The sequence below is a fragment of the Petaurus breviceps genome, unplaced genomic scaffold (assembly GCF_028583685.1).
Source record: "Petaurus breviceps papuanus isolate PSGF00001 unplaced genomic scaffold, PetGlider_PUasm1.0 90897, whole genome shotgun sequence".
NCBI lineage: Eukaryota > Metazoa > Chordata > Mammalia > Diprotodontia > Petauridae > Petaurus > Petaurus breviceps.
In genome coordinates, this window is record NW_027187374.1 from 12,186,636 (window position 1) to 12,209,283 (window position 22,648).

At 35.8% G+C, this 22,648-nt stretch overlaps 1 protein-coding gene across 1 annotated transcript in view; it reads left to right on the forward strand.

Moving 5' to 3' along the window:
* Positions 1 to 5,516: 5,516 nt before the first annotated feature.
* The window catches only part of ERG (ETS transcription factor ERG), a 172,831-nt gene continuing 155,699 nt past the window's right edge, over positions 5,517 to 22,648 (forward strand). Inside the window, exon 1 of the mRNA XM_069075014.1 lies at positions 5,517 to 5,540. The gene's annotated coding sequence lies outside the window, so the exon portion shown is untranslated. The remainder of the gene's footprint in view (positions 5,541 to 22,648) is intronic.

Genomic DNA, 22,648 nt, shown 5'->3' on the forward strand with positions numbered 1-22,648 from the left:
TGGAGGCCCCTCCTTCTGTGAGTAGTTAGACTCTATGGAGCTAGTTGCAAAGAGAAGCCTGCCACCTCCTCAGGCAACTCATTTCAATTTTAGGTATCTCTAATTGTTAGGAAGACTTTTTTCTATTCGTAAGTCTAAATCAACTTCTTTCCACTCCTATTGTACTTATTTCCACTCTCTGAGGAAAAATAGGGACAAAAAAAGTCTGATCATTTTTCTTTGTGTGTGTGTTTATTTTTTTTTCAATTAAAAAGTATTTGTCTTCTCTCCCCTTTTCTTCCCTTCTGAGGAGAGAGACAGAGAGAGAGACAGAGACAGAGAGAGACAGAGACAGAGAGAGACAGACAGAGAGACAAAGAGAGAGAGACATGGAGACAGAGAGAGGCAGAGAGAGAGACAGAGAGAAAGGGGGGGGGAGAGAGGGAAGAAGGGAGGGAGGGAGAGATAGAAAACCCTTTTAACAAATATGCATAGTCAAGCAAAACAAATTCCCACACATTGGCTTTGTCCAAAAGTGTATGTCTCGAATCTATTATGTATCTTGAGTCCAAAGATTAGCAACAGCATTTTTCAACATTGTTTCTCTGGAATCATGGTTAGTTATTGCATTGGTTGGAGTTCTTATGTCTTTTGGAATTGTTTATCTTTGCAATATAGTGGTCATTATATATGTGTTTCACTATGAAAAGATCCCCTGTGAATATTTTTGTATATACAAGTCCTTTTCCTCTTTCTTGAGTATATCCCTTAGTAGCAATATCACAGGATCAAAGGATATACATAATTAAATAACTTTTGGGCTAGTTCCAATTAATGTCTGTTCCTTTTCAAGATTGTAGTTTTTCATTGACGGTAGTCAATCAACAAGCATTTATTAAATGCCTACTATTTGCAAACACTGTGCTAAGTAATGAGGAAATAAATGAAAACAAACAAATAAAAACCAGTCCCTGTTTTCAAGAAGCACACAAGTCTAAAGAAGATAGCAGGCAAACAACTATGTACAAGCAAGATATATAGGATAAATTGGAGAAAGGTTCATAGTGAAGGTAAAAAAGAGTACTGGGGAAAGGCCTCTTACAAAGGTAAAATTTCAGCTGAGATTTGAAGGAAGCTAGGGAAAGCAGGAGGTGTAGATGTGAGAGCTGTAGGCATGGGGGACAGTCAGTGAAAATTCCTGTAGGCAAGAGATGGAGTTTCTTGTTTGAAGAGCAGCAGGGAGGCCAGGGAAACTAGATTTTAGAGTATGTGGAGGGGAGTAAGGTATAAGAAAAATGGAAAGATAGGAATAGGTCAGGTTATAAAGAGTTTTATAAGTCAAATAGAGAATTTTATATTTATATATTTATATTTATTAACTAGAGGTAATAGGAAGCCACTGGGGTTAATTGAATGGGAAGCAGAGAAGTGACAGACTTTAGCTTTAGGAAGATCAATTTGATAGCTGAGTGACTGATGGACTAGACTGGAGAGAGTCTTGATGCAGGGAGAAAGTTAGTGCAACATGTATGAAGCCCTGAGCATCACACAAGAGGATAAGTATGTCCAAGATACAACAAAGGTAGAAATGATAGGGTTTGACAACTGATTGGACCTAAGAGATGAGAGTATGAGTTAAGGATGACACTGAAATTGAGAACCTGGGTGACTGGGAGGATGATGGTACTCTTGTCAATAATAGGGAAGTTAGGAAGAGGAGGGCTTTGGAGGTGAAAGAAAATGAGTTTTATTTTGTATATATAAAATTTAACTTGCCCACAGGATAGTCAGTTTGAGATGCACAATAGAAAGCTGAAGATGAGCTTAAGAGAGAAGTTATGTACAAATGAGAAGAACTTCTTAAGAGAGAAGTTAAGTACAAATGGATCTGAGAACCATCTGTGTGAAGATAATATTGAATCCATGGGAGCTTATGATGTCACCCAGAATAATAGTATAAATGGAGAAGAGAAGACTCAGGACAGAGATTTGGGGCATGGATTGTTAATGGACATGACCAGCATGAAGATCCATCTAAGGAGACTGAGAATTGTACTAGAAGCATTGTACTAGAAGACTGCTAAACAAAGACAGCTAATTTGCATTCTGCTACCCCTATCCTTTCAGTAGTATCAGAGAAGTCTTTTCTCTAAATTAAACATGCCCAGTTCCTTCAGCTAATCCTCATATGGCTTGAGGCCCTTCACTACCTTGAATATCCTCCTCTGAATGCTCTCTAACTTATTAATGCTATTCCTAAAATATGGCACTCACAACTGAATGCAGCATTCTACTTGTAATTTGATACGGGCAGACTATGTAGTACTATTACTTTCTTATTCCTAGATTTAATGTTTTCTGTCATATAACCTAAGAATAAATTGGCTTTTTTGACTATTACATAATACTTGAATCATATTGAACTTGCTTGCTATTCACTCAAGATATTTTTCAGGCAACCTGCTGTCTAGCTATGTCTCCCAATCTTATGATTATTTCAACTCATGTAAGACTGATATTTATCCCTGATAATTTTCATCTTGTTGAACTAGACTGAATGTTCTATTCTTTTTTGAATCCTATCTCCATCGTGCATTCTAGGTATCTCTTAAAACATTGGATCATGTTTTAAGAATGCCATCTGTGATGTTAGTCATTAATAAAAATTTTGAACAGTGCAGGGTTAGAGATCCCCAATACATTTCATTGGAGACCTCTTTACAAGTTTATGTAAAGCCATTAATTAATACTTTTTTGGAACTGGTCATTCAACCAGTTCGGAATACTCGCAATTGTATGATCATTTTACTCACATCTTTCTATCATTTCCACAAGGAGCACAAAAGAGACTTTGTTAATACCTAAACAATCACTACAACATTCCTCTTCTCTATCAGATTGGTCATCTTGTCAAAAAAAGGGAATTAATCAACAAATAAATATTTATTAAGAAGGCACTGAGGATACAAATACAAAAATAAAATAACCCTATAGTATTAGACTCTGTACTGGATTATGATCTGTTCCCAAACTCTTCACCAATTCTATCTTCCTATCTCTGTAGCCTATATTATATTCTGAATAAAATATTGCTTCTATTTCTATCTTTTAAAATTTTCATCCAAATATTCTCCACCATTCTTCTTCTACTAGGGGAGTAAAATATGCTCACAAAGAGGTAAATACATGATATATAGATCTACTTCTATGCACACAAACACACAAACATACACATATTGTTATTTTTCCCTTCTCTTCTATCCCTTCACCTTTCCTGTTTGTTTTGCATAAGCAATTTCCAAGGCCATCTTCTAACTGATAAATCTCATCCCACTGTCTTAATGTTATTTATGAGGTTAAATTCACCATCTTGCTTCAGGATATCTATTTTATTTTCTTATTACCCCCCCCCCCCTTTTGCATTCATGTATAGAAATCTAAGGCAATAAATATTATTAGGCAGATATGGGTAGTAGTCATAAAGCTTGAGAAGCCTTGCGAGGTTCTTTGTTTTTCAGGGAGATATGCTGTGGGGAACCAGCAGACATACCTCTCTACAGTTTTCAGGTTAAAAAGTACTTATCACAGTACCCCTCTTTTTCTTTAGACTCTTACTGGATGATTTCTGTGAAAGTATCTGTAGATCTAAATCATTACTTAGAGCATGACTTTTTAAAAAAAATGTGTTTATATTTACATTATTTGCACATACAATCTGTACCTCCCCATTAAACCAAAAGAAAAGAAAAACAAAAAATCAATCATAACATGCTTAGGTCATCAAAACAAATTCTTAGATTGGCCATACCTGAAGAGACATGCCTCTCTCTGTATTCTAAGTATCAGCTCTGTGGCAGAAGATGAATAGTATGTTCCTCATTCAATTTCTCACTTTATGGTTTATGAATGCATTGATCAAAATTCTAAAGTCTCTTAAAGTTGTTTTATCTACAGTGTTGCTGTTCTTGTATAAGTTGTTCCTGTAGCTCTGCTCATTTGAATTTGCATCCGTTTATAGCGGTCCTCTAAGTTTACTCTGAAATTGTTTAATTTGTCCTTTCTTATGGAACAATAATATTCCATTATATTTGTGTACTATAATTTGGTTAGCTATACAATTGCTTCTTCCCTACAATGCCCTCCTTCCATTTGCTGGAAGAACATCATGTTTATTTCTTATTTTTGTTTGGTAGATCCTTCTACTTTCCTTCTTCCTTTGTTTTATGTAAAAAAATCTCTCTCTCTCTCTCTTGCTCACATATATGCATATATTTGTATTTGCTATGTATATGTAAAATCATATATGCATGTATGTATATATCTACTTTCCTCCTCCCCTTTTATGTTTTGCTACCCCCTTTTAAAATGTAAGGTCCTTTTGAAAGCAGGAACCACTTTTGCACTTTTTTTTTAACCCAGTGCTTAGCATGCAGTGACTGATACATAGTAAGCATTTAATTAGTGTTTTATCTAGCCATCTATCTCTTGATCGAGCTGTCCACCATGAGCTCTTGTACAGGAGGTACAGATTGTATGTGCAAATAGCCTGACTAGCTATCCACCACACCTGAGCATTTTAAAATACAAAAAATAGTAAATATATTAATATAGGAAAATGTAACATATATTAAGTAAGTTTGTTATTATTGTTGTTGCTTTTAGTGTATGTTAAATTTAATATCATAATGGTGTAGCAATCTCTGTAGGGCCATTTTTCCAACTGGTGTTCACTTGCTCAGGTTGGAGTGGGTCACCAGAGAGCAGCTGACTGGTTGGTTGTCCTTCATTCTTGAAGAAGACCAAAATAAATCACCATGTTGGAGTGAAGGTATACTGTGTAGGATTATCACTGGTCTGACCAATATGAACTTGGAAGACTCTGCCACAAGTAAAGCACAAATAGTCCACATGAACATCTGGAAAGGAGATGTCTCTAAGTCTGTGCTTCTCTTGTTTCTCTTGAGCTCCTGCAATTCTGTCTCACTCATAGAGCACAGTGGCTTCTTTGATGCAGGCCCACTATACTGGTGGTCTTGTGCCAGTGTTTCTCATGTCACACAATCAATTCCAAAGTTCTTCAGAGAGACTTCGGGAGTGTCCTTGTATTGCTTCTTCTGACCTTCATGTGAGCACTTGCCTTGTAGGAATTGTCCATGAAATAATCTTTTAGGAAAACATACTTTTGGCATTCAAACAATGTAGCCAGCTCATTAAATTTGGGCCCTCTGCAGTAGAGTGTGAATGTTTGGCTTTTCAGCTTGAGAAAGGACCTCAGTGTCTAATATCTTATCTTGTCAGGTGATCTTCAGAATCTTCCAAAGAAAATTCAAAGGGAAGCAATTCAATTTCCTGGCATGGTGCTGGTATACTATCCAGGTTTTGCAGGCATACAACAATGAGGTCAATACAATGACTCTGTAGACCTTCTGTTTGGTAGGCAGTCTAATACCTCTTCTCTCCCACACTTTCCTTAGGAGCCTTCCAAACACTGAGCTAGCTCTGGCAATGTGTGCATCAACCTCATCATCTATGCGTACATCCCTGGAAAGTATATTGCCAAGGTAAGTGAATTTATCTACAGCATTCAAAATTTCTCTATTTGCTGTAACCAATGGTTCCATGTATGGTGTGGTGCTGACTACTGGAGAAACTTTGTTTTCTTGGTGTTAATTGTTAGGCCAAAATTAACACAAGCAGAAGAGAATTGATCTATACTTTGCTGCATCTCAGCTTCAGGGAATGTACTGAGTGCAAAATCATCTCTGAACAAAAAAATCACGCACCAGCTTTCCTTTCACCTTAGTCTTGGCTTGTAGTCTTTTGTAACAGCAAGCACCTTAGCATAACCAGGATGACTGTTAGCACAGGTTCTTTTATTTGCTTTACTAAAGGAAAGCAACTTTAAAGGAGTCAACACTCTTTAATTAAACATATATATGTATGTGTATATGTTTATTTATACATACATACACACACAAACACATCTCATTCACTTAGTTCAGGGCAAAAAGTCGGCACCCTGAACTTCAGAAAATACAAACAGAAATTATAAGCAGACAAAAAATACAGACAGAGAAAATAACCCAATTCAATGGACCAACAGACAGGGTTTCTAGCTGTCTGACCATTACATACATGCATAGTTACCAGAGAGAGAAGCACCAACACCTGGATTTTCGAAGCCAGGGCTCAACGGCTGCCCAGAGTTTCATCCGGCCAAATCACACAACTCTTCCCATAAGTGAGCCCCAAAGCAAAACCTCACCTCAGAGTATATATACCCTTCTTCAGGGTCAGAGAACATCATAACCTTTGTGACCCACTGGCTAATCTCAAAGTACCAAAAGTTGTGAGCCTTCCTGAAAAATAAGTCCCCCCCCCAATCAAACTCCTCCTGTTGGGTTCCACTTGAAGCCCATTAAGGGGCAGAGAAGATCTTCAACTTCCCTAGGTCTATTAAAAATCAGGGAAGATATTATAATTCCCTTACCATTACATCTTTTCAAGTTAAATAATTTATCATCAGTTAAACAAATCATTAGTCTTTGTTGAATACGTCTGACAACATTGCTGAAAATATCATGCTAAAAAACAAGGGAACAATCACCTAGCCTTGCTTCACTCCATTGGTGACTGGGAAAGCATGAGAGTATCATCTATTATCCAGAACCTGTGCAAACAGCTAAGTGGCACAGTGGATAGAGTACTGACTCAAGTCAGGAGGACCTGAGTTCTAATGTGGCCTCAGATACTTGCTAACTGTGTGACCCTGGGAAAGGTCACTTAATCCCAGTTGCCTCTATAAACCTCTCAAAAACAACAACAGCAAAATAAATTGACATACAATGCTAAATAACTTCTTCAGGCAACCAAATTTTGCCATGACTTCCCACAAGCCCTTGGAACTGACAGTATCAAAGGCCTGGGTCAGATCAATGAACATTGTATGTAGACCTCTGTTCTGCTCTTGGCATTTCTTTTGGCATTTTCAGGCAGCAAACACCATATCTTTTGTTCCCTGGCCCTTTCTGAAGTCACACTGGCTCCAAGGTGGATGAACATCAGCCTGTTAAGGAGGACCCTGGCAAGATTCTTGCTAGCAATGACTAAGAGAGAGACACTCCCTGCCCTACTCCCCTGCCCCCCAGTTGTCATAGGACAATATACTTACTTTACCTCTAGATAGGACAATGGAAGCATCCTTGAACTCCGGGAGGATAATCTACTCTTGCCATATAATCTGGAAAATTTCAGTCAGCTTTTGTATGAGCAGTACATCCCTTGCCTTATAAATCTCAGGTGGAATAGAATCAGTACCAGGCACTTTGCCACATGAGAGGAGCCTAATGGCATTCAAAACCTCTTCTTCAGTTGGAATTCATCTAGAGAAGGATTGATTTCAACCTGAGATATTTGGTTAATGGTTTCAGCATTGATTGATAATGCTCTGTTGAGAATACTATGGAAGTGTTCATCCCATCTCTCCAGCATCATGTCCTTATCACTAATCAATGTGGTTATAACAGCACTGAGTAGCTGAGATGTGTCACAGCGTTTGGCTCATAAATAGCCTTGAGGGCATCATAAAAGTGCTTTGGCTTGTTATTATCAGTATAAAATTAAATTTAATCTGCCTTTTTTTTTTTTTTACTGAATCAAGGATCCTGCATCTCTGTAAGCTTTGCTTGACTTTCCTTTTGATGGAGTTAAATGCTGCCTTCTTATAGACAGATAAACTATCCTGTTAGTAAACCCTGTGGAGGTCTTGTTTTTTGTTTGGCAGTTTCTGAATTTCCCCATCACTTCTGTCAAATACATCCTGATGTTTGTGAGTATTTTGGTCCAGATGAGTAAATGCAAATCTCTGAAAGCTATCCCCTCCTTTTCTGCTCCATTGTTGCCAACTTTGTGTTGACTTAGCTTTCCCTCCAATTTAATAATTAACTGTTTCTGCTGAGAAAACTGTGTCCATTCTAATCTGTTGACATTGAGTCTTCTGGTAGTCATCTTTCCTTGGGCTTCTGCTTATGTTGAATGCAGATATTTAGCTTGAAGAGGATGAGTCTATGATTAGTACAGCACTCTCAGCCACACATCACCTTAGTTATTCTCACACCCATCTATCTCTTCTACTTACAATGACATAGTCTATCAAATGCCTATATTTTCTGTGGGGGTTCATCCACAAAGTTTTATTGCATTTAGGTAAACAGAAGACAGGACTGGGATGAGAAGCACAAGTCATCAGTAGTGAGTGACTGTTCCTGTTGCTGTTTCCGACTCCATTCCTCTCAAGGACTCCCTGCCATGTCTGGTAGTCTGTACCTACTCTTGCACTAAAATCACTCAGAATTATAAGCTTGTCTTCTTTTGGCATTGGAGAAGAGGGTTTCCAGGTCTTCATAAATTTTTTCTTTGACCTCATCAAGGTTCATCATGGTGGGAGCCTACACACTGATGATGGTGGCATGGCACTTTCCTACAAGTGACAATCCCATTGTCATGAGCCTGTTCACTCCTTTTGGTAAGCATTCAAGTTTGTTGACTAGATTAGTTTTGATGGAAAAACCTCTGCCAGCTTCACAGAGTTCTCCTTTATTGTGGTCACTCCAGAAAGACATGCATCCAGCTCTGACTTCTGCAAGTCTTCATTTGCCAGTCTTGTTTCATTCAGGGCTGCTATTTGGATGTAATACCTGCTGAGTTCCTTCCAAACAAGAGTTGTTTGTCTTTCAGGTTTATAGGATTTTATGCTGTGTATAAGTGTGTGTGCATTCCATTTACCAATGGTGAGTGGAATCATTTTTGCAAAAGTTTTTGTACTTTTTTGTGTGTATTTCAACTGTAAGGTAGGATTCCCACTTACTGTGGTAAGCCTATCAGGGTTGGGTGAAACAGATGATATTTAGGGCCTTTTCCTCAAAATAAGAGTTGAGGAGTTCTGAGGTGTAGCAGCAAGAACCGTGGCATACCCAGGGTGGCTGCCAACACACGTTCTTAGATCTGCTTATCCAAAAGAAAGCAACTCAAAATGTTTTAACAGTCTTACTTTAATCAATCAAACATATATTATTTTACCTTGTTCAGGGGAAAAAGTCAGCCCCCTGAACTTCAGAGAATACAAAGAGAAGTTACAAGCAGACAGAAGCAGATCAGTAGACAGGGCTTCTCACTGTCTGACCATTACATCGATACCTACTCAGTTACCAGAGAGGCAAGCACCAACATCTGGGTTTTCAAAACTGGGGCTCAACAGCTGCTCAGAGTCTCATCTGGGCACATCACACAACTCTTCCCAAAGTGAGCCCCACAGCAAAACCTCACATCAGGGTATATACAGCCTTCTCCTGGGACAGAGACCATCACAACCCTCTTGACCCACTGCCCAATCACAAAGTAACAAGGTGTGAAGAACAAGCTTCCCACCACAGGCTCCAGGTGACCACGTTCAGCTCATTACAAGGCAGAGCATATTCTCAAATCAGGGAAGGTTCTCAGAGTCACCTAAGCCTATCAAAGGGCTTAGGGGCAGGGAAGATCTTCAGATTCTCATTCCCATAACAAAGGACAGTTAGGTGGTGCAGTGAATAGAGCTCTGGTCCTGGAGTCAGGAGAACCTGAGTTTAAATCTGGCCTCAGACACTTAACACAAAACTAGCCATGTCACCTTGGGCAAGTCACTTAACCCCAATTGCCCTACCTTACCCCCTCCATAAAGCAAAAAGCAAAAAAGAAGAGTTGAGGAGTTCAGTCCTTAAAAAAGGCTGATCAGACACTCATGGTCTGCTGAATCCCACAGCTGCTTTAGTCCACTAAGAAGACAGTCCTATGGTCTGGGCTGCCTGTGTGCAGGGTTGTGACATTTGCCTATTGCCACAGGATTTTGAAATAGGTAAAAATGGCAAAGTGGTATGGGTGATGCCTTTTGATTGGAACATAAATTGTATTTAAGTGAGGTATAGTTGAGCAAAGTCATTGGTTTTACCCCTTTTTCCAGAATCACTGGGGTACAGTGGTAAGAAAAAGTCAAGACTACTGGTGATGGTTCAGGATGCAGTGTATGACTTTTGGTGTCTTTGATGTCTAAGCAAACTCTAAGCATTCCACAGCACCTGCTTTAGTGGCCCACATGGACATTGGAAGAAATTGTTTTCATCTGCCCATTCTGTTGGAGGAAGTCTTCATATGTTTGGGGACACCCCTCTAATTCACTGAAGGGGTTGAGACCCCTTAGTTACCCTCAACCTGGTTTAGCCTGTTTGCCCTCACACCAGGGTACTAGTCTTCCCTGAATATACCCTACACCCCAAACAGTTGACTACTGCTATTTTGAGAAGCTAGGGGTAGTCCTGAGGGATTATATGACACTACTATCATTCACAAACTTCACAGATACTCTCCATATTAAAAATCAGGCAACTAAGCTTAATTAGCCTTCTACAAAAGTTATTTTTCAGAAAGGGCACCAGGAAAGCCAATAGGTAGAGATAAGAACATTCCAATAATGGGGGACAGCCAGAAAAAATGCCATGGGATGTTTCATATTTCATCATATTTCACCATGAATCCTCTGGAATTGTTGGGGGTCCTTGTGTTGATCATAATTCCTAAGTTTTTCAAAGTTGATTATCTTTACATCATTGTTATTGCATAAACTGCTCTCTTGGTTCTGCTTACTTCACTTTGTATCAGTTTATACAAATCTCCCCAGATTTCCCTGAAATCATTCATTTCATCATTTCTTGAAGTACAATAGTATTATATCCCTGCTATTTTCTTTATATTACTCTCTAGGTTTTTATGACATTGATCTCTTCTCGTTCCCTTCCTACCTATCTGACTACTTCTCTATTTTCTTTGCTGGATCTTTATCTACATTATGTCCACTAATACTGGGGTCTTTCAAGGAGACTTCTTTTATCCCTCTGCATTAAATGTTTTTTAAAAAATATTTATTATTTATTTTTAGCATTTTTTCTTATGAAATTTTGAGTTCCAGATTCTCTTCCTCCTTTCCACCTCTCCCCCATCTAATGAGAGGGCAAGCAATATATCATTATATATTTGAAATCATGCAACACATGTTTCCATATTGGCTGTATCTCAAAACAAAGCAAAATAAAGAAAGAAAATTATTCAATCTTCAGTAAGTTCAACAGTTTTCTCTCTGGAAGTGGATAGCATTTTTTCATCATGAGCCCTTTGGAATTGTCTTGGATCATTGTATTGATCAGAGAGTTGCCAAGTCTTTCGTGGCTGATCATCATTATTACAATAATGCTGGGCACAATGATCTCCTAGTTGTTAATGCACCATGCATCAGTTCATGTATGTTTTACTATGTTTTTCTGACCCCCCATCATATCTTATAGCACAATAGTATTCCATTACATTCATATACCACAACTTGATCAGCCATTCCTCAACTGATGAGCATCCTCTTAATTTACAATTCTTTGCCACCACAAAAAGAGCTGCTATAAATATTTTTGTACATTTTGGTCCTTTTCCTTTGCTCTGTTTGGGATATAGACCTTGCAGTGATATTGATGAATCGAAGTTTTATGCCCTTTGGTCATAGTTCCATATTGTTTTCTAGAATGGACCAGTCCACTACTCTACCAACAATTCATTAATAGACCATTTTCTTTCATCCCCTCCAGCATTTGTCATTTCTAATAGGTGTGAGGTGGTACCTCACAGGTGTTTTAATTTGTATTTCTCTAATTACTAGTGATTTTGAGCACTTTTTTTTCATATGATTATAAATAGCTTAGATTTCTTTTTCTGAAAGCTGCTTGTTCATATGTTTTGACCATCAATGGAGTAATGGCTCATTAAAAAAAAAATTCACTGTTCACTATATATTTGAAAAATAAGGCCTTTATCAGAGAAATATGCTTTAAAATTGTTTATGGTATCTTTTAGCAAAATGCACTTTCCCTCATTATCTCTTTTAATTAGGTCTAATTTTGTTTTTGCTTTGTCCGAGATTACTACTTCCCTTGCTTTTTTAACTTCAGTTGAAGCATAAGAGATTTTGCTCCAGCCATTTATGTTTTAACTCTGGGTATATTTTTGTTTCAAGTGTGTTTCTTGTATACAACATGCTATTGGATTCTGGTTTCTAATTTATTCTGCTATCTGCTTCCATTTTATGATTTAGCTCATCCCATTCATACACATAATTATGATTGCTGATGGCATATTTCTCTCTATCCTATTTTTTCTGTTTATCCTTCTCTCTTTTTAAAAGAGTGAACTTCCACAAAAGTCTATTCTGCTTCTGAACACTGCCTCCCTTAATCTGTCCTTTTTATCATCCTCCTCTTCCTCATACCTCTTCTTTTTCCCTGTTGGGTAAGATAGATTTCTAAACACAACTGAATATGTATATACCTACTTGCCTACATACATACATATTTTATTTCCTTTCCTCTCTAATCCAATTCTGATGAGTGAGGTTCAAACATTGTCTGCTACACCTTTATTTGCTCCCTACTATAAAAGTTTTTCTTTAGATGTCTTTTTTATGTGAGAAAATTTCCCCTCATTCTGTCTTCCCCCTTCTCTTAGTGCATTCCTCTTTCATATCTCTATCTATCTATCTTTGGAGATTATCCCAATATAATCAATTCATACACATGCCGTCTGTTTATGTAGATGCCTTCTCAGTGCCTTAATATGAATAAAGTTCTTAGGAGTAACATGTATCATTTTCCTATATAAGAATGTAAACAATTTAACTCTATTGAGTCCCTTATGATAACTCTTTCATGTTTATCTTTTTATTATTATTCTCTTGAGTCTTTTATTTGAATGTCAAATTTTCTATTCAGCTCTGCTCTTTCCATCAGGAATGCTTAAATTCCTCTATTTTAATAAATATCCATTTCCTCCCTGAAAGATTATACTCAGTTATTTTTGGTAGGTTATTCTTGGTTGTAATCATAGCCCCTTTGTCTTCTAGAAAATCATATTGTAAGCCCTCTGTTCTTTTAATGAGGAAGTTGCTAAATCTTGTGCTATCCTTATTGTGGCTCCATGATAATTTGAATTGTTTGTTTGTGGTTACTTGCAGTATTTTCTCCTTGACCTGGGAGTTCTGGAATTTGGGAATAATATTTCTGGGAATTTTCATTTTGGGATCTCTCTCAAGAAGTAATTGGTGATTTTTTTTTCATTTCATATTTTACCTTCTGGATCTAAGATCTTGAAATATAATGTCTAGACCCCCCATCCCCTTTTTTTAAAAAAAAATACTAGCTTTCAGGTAGATCAATAATTCTTAAATTATTTCTCCTGTATCTATTTTCCACATCAGTTATTTTTCCAATGAGGGATTTCATGTTTTCTTCTATTTTTCATTCTTCTTACTTTGTTTTAGTTTTTCTTAATCTCATGGAATAATTATTTTTCACTTATCCAATTCTAATTTTCAAGGAATTATTTTCTTTAGTAAACTTTTGTACCTCTTTTTCCATATGCAAATTTGGCTTTTTAAGGAGTTCTTTTCTTCAGTGAATTTTTGTTCCTCTTTTTTTCATTTGTCCTATTCTGCTTTTAGACAGAATTTCTTAAGCAAAATTTTGTGCATCTTTCACTATGTGTTTCTTTGTATTCATCACATTAATTATTTCCTACATTACAGGAATATACCAATTCATTTATGTACCAGATTTTGCTTAGCCATTCCCCAATTGATGATTATCTACTTTGTTATTGATTCTTTGGTATCACAAAAATTGCTGCTCTAAATATTTGGGCTTTTTTCTTATCAGTGTCTTACTTTGTCTATAAGCCTTGTCATGGAATCTCTCAATAAAAGGTATGAACATTTTAGTCACTTTGTTTACATAATTTCAAATTGCTTTCTTAAATAGTTTTCCTGATTAAAAGCTCCACCAATGAACTATCTTTCCACAAATCCTCCAACATTTCCTATTTCCATCTTTTATCATCTTTGCCACTTTTTGATGTTTGAAGTGAAATATTAAGGTTCTTTTGATTCACATTTCTTTCACATGGTTCTTAAAAGTTTGCAATTAGTCTTTTGAGAACTACTTTTTTCATATAGGGCAGCATGTTTCCTGATGAATCCTCTGTAATTGTGGTAGTTATTACATTAGTCAGAATTCTTTCAAACTTTTTTGTCTGTATAATACTGCTGTATAAATTGTTTTCCTTGTTCTGCTCAGTTCACTCCATCAGTTCATACAGGTCTTTTCAGGTTTCTCTATAACCACTTCCTTTGTCTTTTTTTTTTTTAACATTTCATTAGTATTCCAGTGCCTAGATGTTTTTGCACACATACATGTGCATGCATATGTCATTTTTTTCTTTTTGGAGGGCAATTGGGGTTAAGTGACTTGCCCAAGGTCACACGGCTAGTTTTTGTGTTGTGTCTGAGATAAGATTGGAACTCAGGTCCTCCGGACTCCAGGGCCAGTGCTCTATTCACTGCACTACCTAGCAGCCCTGACATATATAATTTTTAAATCAAACTATTAAATATTATTTTATTCTGTTTAAATTATTCTTTTAAATAATAATGGATAGTTTTGTGAAAGAAGCAATAAAAATTTGTTAATTATACTACTATTAAGACATAAATGTAAAAGACAAATTGAATGCCAGAGAGCTTCCTTAAGCTATTTTTTCTTTTTCTTTCTTTTTTCTCAATGGGAATAACAGCTAGAATTCAATATTGGAAAAAAAAAGTAAAGTGAGGATTTACATCTTTATTGCATGAGCATAGACATAAATTAAATTAAATAAATTTTGGAAAATGTTGGCAATACAAGCTTTTGTAGGCATATTTTAGATATTGGAGGCATATTTAATTTCTTGTTTTCATTCCAATCTGTCCTTTTGTTTATGTTGCAATTTCTCAGTTCAATTAAGGAGGAAATAATTTTTTCACAGATAAAATATTCCTCTGATAAATCAATTGAGATCAATAGTTCACATTTACATTCAGATTCTTTGATAAAATTTTGAGAAATTTATCCATATTAATTTGTGCTACATGGTTTTAAATTATATATATTGGCATGCATATTTGTAAAGATCTTATACATATGCCTTCTTGCAGCAAAAGTTGATGAATTCATGCATATTTTAATTCCATGTCCTTAAATGTATAAAGCCTGATTCCTTCTTTTCAAAATATTTTAGGATTTAGGAGTTGGACTGATCAGTGTTTGAATACATTTTGAGGTTTGTGAATATTTTTTGGGAGAACTTTCAGGCTTAAAGATAACAGATATTTTTTGACATGGCCAATGTGGGAATTTGTTTTGCTTGACTACATAGTATGACATATGCATGTTAGGTTAAAATGTCCCTTCCTTCCTTCCTTCCTTCCTTCCTTCCTTCCTTCCTTCCTTCCTTCCTTCCTTCCTTCCTTCCTTCCTTCCTTCCTTCCTTCCTTCCTTCCTTCCTTCCTTCCTTCCTTCCTTCGTTCCTTCCTTCCTTCCTCCATCCCCCCCCCCCCCTCTCTCTCTCTCTCTCTCTCTCTCTCTCTCTCTCTCTCTCTCTCTCTCTCTCTCTCTCTCTCTCTCTCTCTCTCTCTCTCTTTCTCTCTCTCTCCAGTTAACATTGTATGGCTATCTGCAACTTGCAGTTAAAAGTATATGGTATATTGAAGAAAACTAAAAGTGTTCAGCATATAATGAGTTAAATAATTTTAAATATATTCTGAATGACACTTTATCCCAGTTTTTTCTTAATCAACAAGGAGAGAGGGGCAAAATCAATTATTTCAGATTTTAAAATGTTTTCCAATACAATATTTTCTTGGCCTAAGAGATTCTTATAATAATGAGAACAAAGTCAATGAAAACATACTTTAGGGGAAAGTTTTTGCATATGATTCCAGCAATGAAATGGATAATTCATGGGGTTTTATTTTTAAGTTCTTTAATTTGAAAATTGACCTTTGGGAGGCAGTGTGGCATAGTGGATGAAGTGCTAAGCTTGGCGTCAGGAAGATGTGGGTTAAAGTCCCAACTCTGACAATTATTAGCTGTGTCACGTAACTTCTCTAAGTTTCAGTTTCATCATCTTTTTTTAAAAAAATGTGGATTATTTTTAAGGTTCCTTCTAGATCTAAGTCTCTTATTAAGTGAAATGTAAAGTGAAGGAAAGTTTGAAGAAAGGATATTCTAATAGCTTAAATTTTTTTTTTACTCAGTTTTCATTTGCAAGCTATGAAGATTTATTGACAAATGAAATTGTGCCTATCACTAGTAAAGGTTTTCAGAGAAAGAAAAGAAAAACTGATTTGAGAAAAGCATTTGTTTCCCAGGAAATAATAATTTGAAATCCCAGATACTGGATTGTAGAATTCCTATTTTGGGAGTATGAGAAATTAGTGTTGATAACCTATTATTATTATTATTATTATTTTGCTTTTTGGAGGCAGGAAGGTAGGACAATCAGGGTTAAGTACTTGCCCAAGGTCACATGGCTAGTTTTTGTGTTGTGTCTTAGGCTGGATTTGAACTCAGGTCCTTCTGACTCCAGGTGTTCTATTCATTGTACCACCTAGCCGCCCCCAATAACCTATTGTTTGAAATAGATTTTGCTTCTGTTCTCTATCAATATATCTGGTCTGGGGATCTGAGGCAATAAAATTTATGTTCTGAAATCTCTTACCTTTTTGAGTGTAGGTTTTGTTCCTAGAAGAGGGAGCCCATAAATTAAATTAGAAGAGTGTATTTGATGTATTCCTCCTATACAGAATGGAAAGTTTTATCTTCAGATAAGTGCTATTGAAGTGTTCCCTTAACTTGGAAAAGCCAGAGTTATTTTGCACCTCATGAAGGAAGGGTCAAACTTGCAAAGGATTTATGTACCATTTGCATCAATTTTTCACTGAGTGCTCTCAAATTGAAGAATGAACTATTTTGTTTTTTTCTTTGAAAAAAATTAGGACCTACATTTCAGAACAACTGCTTTTCTTAAGAAGTTGTGTATTTAAATAACTAAGAAAGAAAAAATGAAGAAAACAAGAAAAAGTAAGATGAAGTTAAGTTCTTAAATTAAGGACCAGAAATTAAATTCACTGGAAAAAAAAAGCTTGTTTAGAACAATTTTCAAAAGCGTTAGATCTTAGGAATAATTTAAAGAATTCTAATGGCAATGTTAACTTTATTATGCTTCCCTTTATACCACTTCAGTCTCTGAAAGTAGTAGGTTCATAATTTAGCTTAGTTCCAACTTGGTCCCACCAAGTTTCATGACGTGGACTTTTCCTCTCAGTTTCTGTGGTTTGCATTCAGAAGACCACACCTGAAGTCTACTCCTTAGACCTCAAGGCATTAATGGTGTGCTAGCTATAAAACCTAACTTGGACAATGACTTGAATTCCTGTGGCTCATTCTACTGACCTTTCAAATTTGGAGTCTTCATTCTCTTTATGTAGAATAAAAGAGAACAAATGCAGAAATCAAGTACAGAAGGCAGTTTTTTGGGGTCATGTGACCTCAATGAACAAAAGGCCCCAAGGCCTTTCTTCTTTTCTCATTGTCTTTTACTGTTCTCTGTGTAAACATAACAGTAAAATGGACAGATGCTACTGAGGATTAGTTGAGGTTATGTAACAAAAATTTGTAGTGGATTCAGTCAGCTTTGTTTCTTGAGGTTCTTTCTGTAGCTTGTGAATAGGGATGAAAGCAATGGGAGTAGTCCAAGGATGAGCTTTGGTAGGACAAGATCAATGATAAGGGAGAAAGACTCAAGAGAAGACTGCAGAATTAAATTGGTCATATGGCTCATCACATTGATAAGAATTCTTAATGCTTGGTATAAATTATTTTCATGTTTCTGTTCACTTTAATCTACATTAAATTCATGCGAGTCTCCCCAGGTCTCATTAAATCCATGCTTTTTGTCATTTTTCAAGGGACAATAATCTATTATATTTATATGCCATACTTTGTTCAGCCATTCTCCAGTAGATGAGCATCAAATTTGTTAGCAGTTCTTTGCTATAACACAAAGTTTTACTCTGTGTATTTTTGTACATACCAGTCCTTTCCTTCTGCTTTTGATCACTTTGTTATAAAAGTCTACTAGAAAGGTCTCGCTATTTGATAAAAATTGTTGAGAAAATAGGACAGCAGTCTGGCAGCAACAAGATATAGTCTAACAACTCATATTACAAACCAAGTTAAACTTCCAATGTGTGTGTGTCCTATATATATAACCTATATATAAAAGGTCACACCATCAACAAATTACAAGAGCAATGAAAAAAATCTGATCTATTAATAGGGGAAGAGTTACTGACTAAATAAAGAGGCTCACACAAATGAAAATGGATAATTTTGAATGTATGAAATTTTAAAAGTTAAAAAATCTAATATAAAAACCAGAAGGGAAATGTATAATTGGTAAAAAAAAATCTATATAACAAGTTTCTCTAATAAAGGTCTCATTTATGAGATATATGAAAATTAATTAAAATTTATAAGACTAAATTATTTCCCAAAGATAATTAATCAAAAGAAATGAAAGACAGCTTCCAAAGGAAGAAATCTGAACTACCAACAATCATATTTAAAAAAAAAATTGTTCTAATTTACTATTAACTAAAGAAATGCAAAGTGAGATTCTACTTCACACCTATCCTACTGGCAGAGATGACAAAAGAGGAAATTGCCAAGTGTTGAAGGGACTGTAGTAAAACTATTGGTGGAGCTGCCAAACATTTTGCAAAGCAATGTGGAACTATTCTCAGAGTTACCAAGCTGCGCATAGCCTTTGACCCAGCTATACCACTACTAGGCTTATATTCTTGAAAAAAAATCAAATCAAAGAAAACAGAAAAGTATCCATTTGCACAAAAGTATTTATAGCAGCCTTTTTCATGGTAGCTAAAAATAGGGAAAAAAGAGAAGCTTTTGAGGAATGATTAATAAATATAAATATATTAGAATATTATTGTACCACAAGAAATTAAGTGGACAATCTTAGAGGAAACTGGAAGGGCTTATGAACTAATACAGAGAAAAATGAGAATTTAAGTAATAATGTAATAATATCCTTGTATACAAGGATAACAACATTATAGAGAAAAGTAAATTTTTTTTTTTTTTTGCTTTTTGGAGGGGGGAAGGCAGGACAATTGGGGTTAAATGACTTGCCCAAGGTCACATGACTAGTGAATGTTAAGTGTCTGAGGCTGGATTTGAACTTAGGTACTCCTGACTTCAGGGCTCTCTTCACTGTGTCACCTACTGGCCCCAAGAAAAGTATTTTTGAAAGATTTTAGAACCCTGATCAAAACAATGATAAACCATGAATCAAAAATGAAGATAAGACAGGTCATTCACCTCCTGACAGAGAGATAATTAACTTGAAATGCAGAAAGACATGCAGTTTTGGACATGATTAATGTGAGAATTTGTTTTTCTGAATACTATAAACACACACATATTGAAGGTTTTGTCTTTTGTGTATTTCTTAAAAACTTGCTTAATGAGTAGAAAGGTAGTAAGGGGGTCAGATTAATTTTAAAATACATGTTAGTTGAAAATTAAAAAAAAAGATTGACTCTTGCTAAGTTTTTTGTCATCATAAATACTGTTTTCATGTTTCTGCTTACTTCATTTTGTGTAAGTTTATGTCTTCTAGTATCTTTTTTATATTCATCATATTCCCCATTTCTTACAGTACAGTAATATCATGTTCCACCCATTTAACATATTTTCAGACATTCTCTAACAGATGGATATATACATTGGAGTCCTTTGCTATTTTGAAAAATGCAACTAGGAATATTTTTGTGTATATGGGCCTTTTAAAAAACTACTGACTTCTCTCTTATCTAGCAATGTAATGCTGTCTCTAAAGTTCTGGACATTTTAATCTTAAAATTGGTTTTTAAGCACATGATGTTTAAAGCCTGGTCTAGAAGTGAAATATTTTTAAAATTTAAATTTATTTTATAACATTCAGTTCCACAGTCCCTTGAGTTTCAAATTTTTTCTTCTTCCCTCTCCTCCTCCCCACCCCCTCATAGAGACATGTAATCAAATATAGGTTCTACAAATACCTACACATTGAGCATTAGTCATGTTGTAAAGAAGGATCATAACCAATGGAGTGAACAATGAGAAAGAAGGCACAAAATAAAACACAAATGAGAGAGAGCAAATAGTTTGCTTCAATCTGCAGACTGTCGTTCTTTCTCTGTCTGCGGATATCCCTTTTCATCCTGAATATTTTGTAGTTGTTTTCTAACCTTGTGTTGCTGAGAGGAGCCTAGTCTATCAAAGTTAGTTGTCGTACATATGATGTGTCTGTAATTGTATACAAAGTTCGCCTGGTTCTGCTCTCCTCACTCGGCATCAGTTTATATGTCTCTCCAAGTTATTATGAAGTCCGTCTGCTCCTCATTTCTTATAGCACAATAATGCTCCATGACATTCATATACCACAACTTGTTCAGCCATTGATTTCCAATTCTTTGGCGCCACATGTGGAGCTGCTGCAAACATTTTTGTACATACGGGCCCTCCTCCCTCTTCTATGATCTCTTTGGGATACAGCCCCAGGAGTGGTATTGCTGGGTCAAAGGGCATGTACTTTTTAATATCCCTTTGGGCATAGTTCCAGATTGCTCTCCAGAATGGTTGGATGGGTTCACAACTCCACCAACAATGCATTAGTGTTCCAATTTTTCCACATCCTCTCCAGCATTTATCATTTTCCTGTTTTGTCATCTTAGCCAATCTGACTGGTGAGATGTGGTACCTCAGAGTTGTTTTGATTTGCATTTCGCTAATCAATAGTAATTTAGAGCGTTTTTTCATATGCTTATAGATATCTTTAATTTCTTCCTCTGAAAACTGCCTGTTCATATCCTTTGACCACTTATCAGTCGAGGAATGACTTGTATTGTTATAGATTTGATTCAATTTTCTGTATATTTCAGAAATGAGGCCTTTTCCAGAAATACTGGTTGTAAAAATTCTACCCCAATTTTCCACTTTCCTCCTAATCTTAATTACATTGACTCTATTTGTACAAAACTTTTCAATTTAAAATAATCAAAATTATCCATTTTGCATTTAGTAATGCTCTCTAATTCTTGTTTCGTCATGAAATTTTCCCTTCTCCATAAATCTAAACTATTCCTTGCTCTCCTAGATTGCTTACAGTATCAACTTTTATACCTAGATCATGCACCCAGGATAGTAGATCAATGCAATAGATTAAGTACACAATACACAACAGTCAATGACTATAGTAATCTATTGTTTGATAAACCTAAAGACCCCAGCTTCTGGGAGAAGAACTCACTATTTGAAAAAATCTGCTGGGAAAATGGTATAGAAGTGAAATATTGATAAAATAAAATAATATTCAATTTATTATGTTTCGGTTGATGGTCTCTTCCCTCTATACCTGTATTAATTCAGACACATGGTTTGTGATCATGACAGTTAATTACATGTGGAATAAATTGATTAGGAAAACAATCCTCCACTAGTCATCAATAATTATTTCTCCAGAACATGCTCATCAGCAGCTTCTAAAAATAATTGTGGCACGATCAAATAATAGAATTTAATTTGTTTGATTTCATGATACAAACATTTGTCTACAAACAAAATCAATGTAGTTAAAATTAGAAGAGGAATCATTAGGCAAAAAAATCTTGGGAGTGTCTCTGATAAAGATTTGATATCTCAGACATATAAAGAACTGCCATTTCCCAAATTCAAGCTATTAACAGACACACAGAAGAATTTCAAATCATTAACTGAAAAATGTTATAGTAGGAGCAATATCCTAAACCCTTCCTCCATGTAGTTAGGCTAGTTTTTTTTTCTTAAAAGATGCTGAAATCATCCTTGAGATTTAATTGGCTGAGGGGAATAATCAGACTATGGACATCACTTCTTCCTTTCCTGAGTATAAAACACCCAGTGAGACTTTCAGGCACTTTATGATGCTTAGCTAGGGGCCACACTGAACACAATTAATGCAAGGGGCCTTCATTTAGTGAATCAGTGTGGGGTATCTTCAATGCATATCCTTGTTGAATAATCTTCTGCTATGATTAAATGAGCCTCCTTTGGTTAATTGTTGAATAACATATGGGTGCCTCATTTTGTTCTATCTAATATAAAGTACTGAGGATTGGTCTTAAAGCAACTCTGAGGTTCTACCTATGATATTGTTAAAGATGACAAAAAAAGGAAAATGACAATTGCTGCAGGGACTAGGGGAAGATAGACAAACTGGTATTTTGTTGGTGTTTAAAATTGATCTAGCCATTCTGGAAAGCAATTTGGAACTATGTTCTCAAAGTCAATAAGCTCTTTCTACTCAGGGATACAACTATGTATATGCTCCAAAGATGTCCTAGAAAGATATTTACAAAAATATTTATATGAGCTCTTTTCTTTGTAGCAAAGAACTAGAAACCAAGGGGCATATGTCAACTGCAGAATGGCTAAAAAAATATTGCTTATGAATGCATATTATTGTGCCAGAAAATGATGAAAGGGGTAATTTTATTTGTTATTTATTCATTTCTATATTTATTTTTGCTTTTTTGGAAGGGGGAAGGCAGGGCATTTGGGGTTAAGTGACTTGCTCAGGGTCACACATCTAGTAAGTGTCTGAGGTTGGATTTGAACTCAGGTCTTCC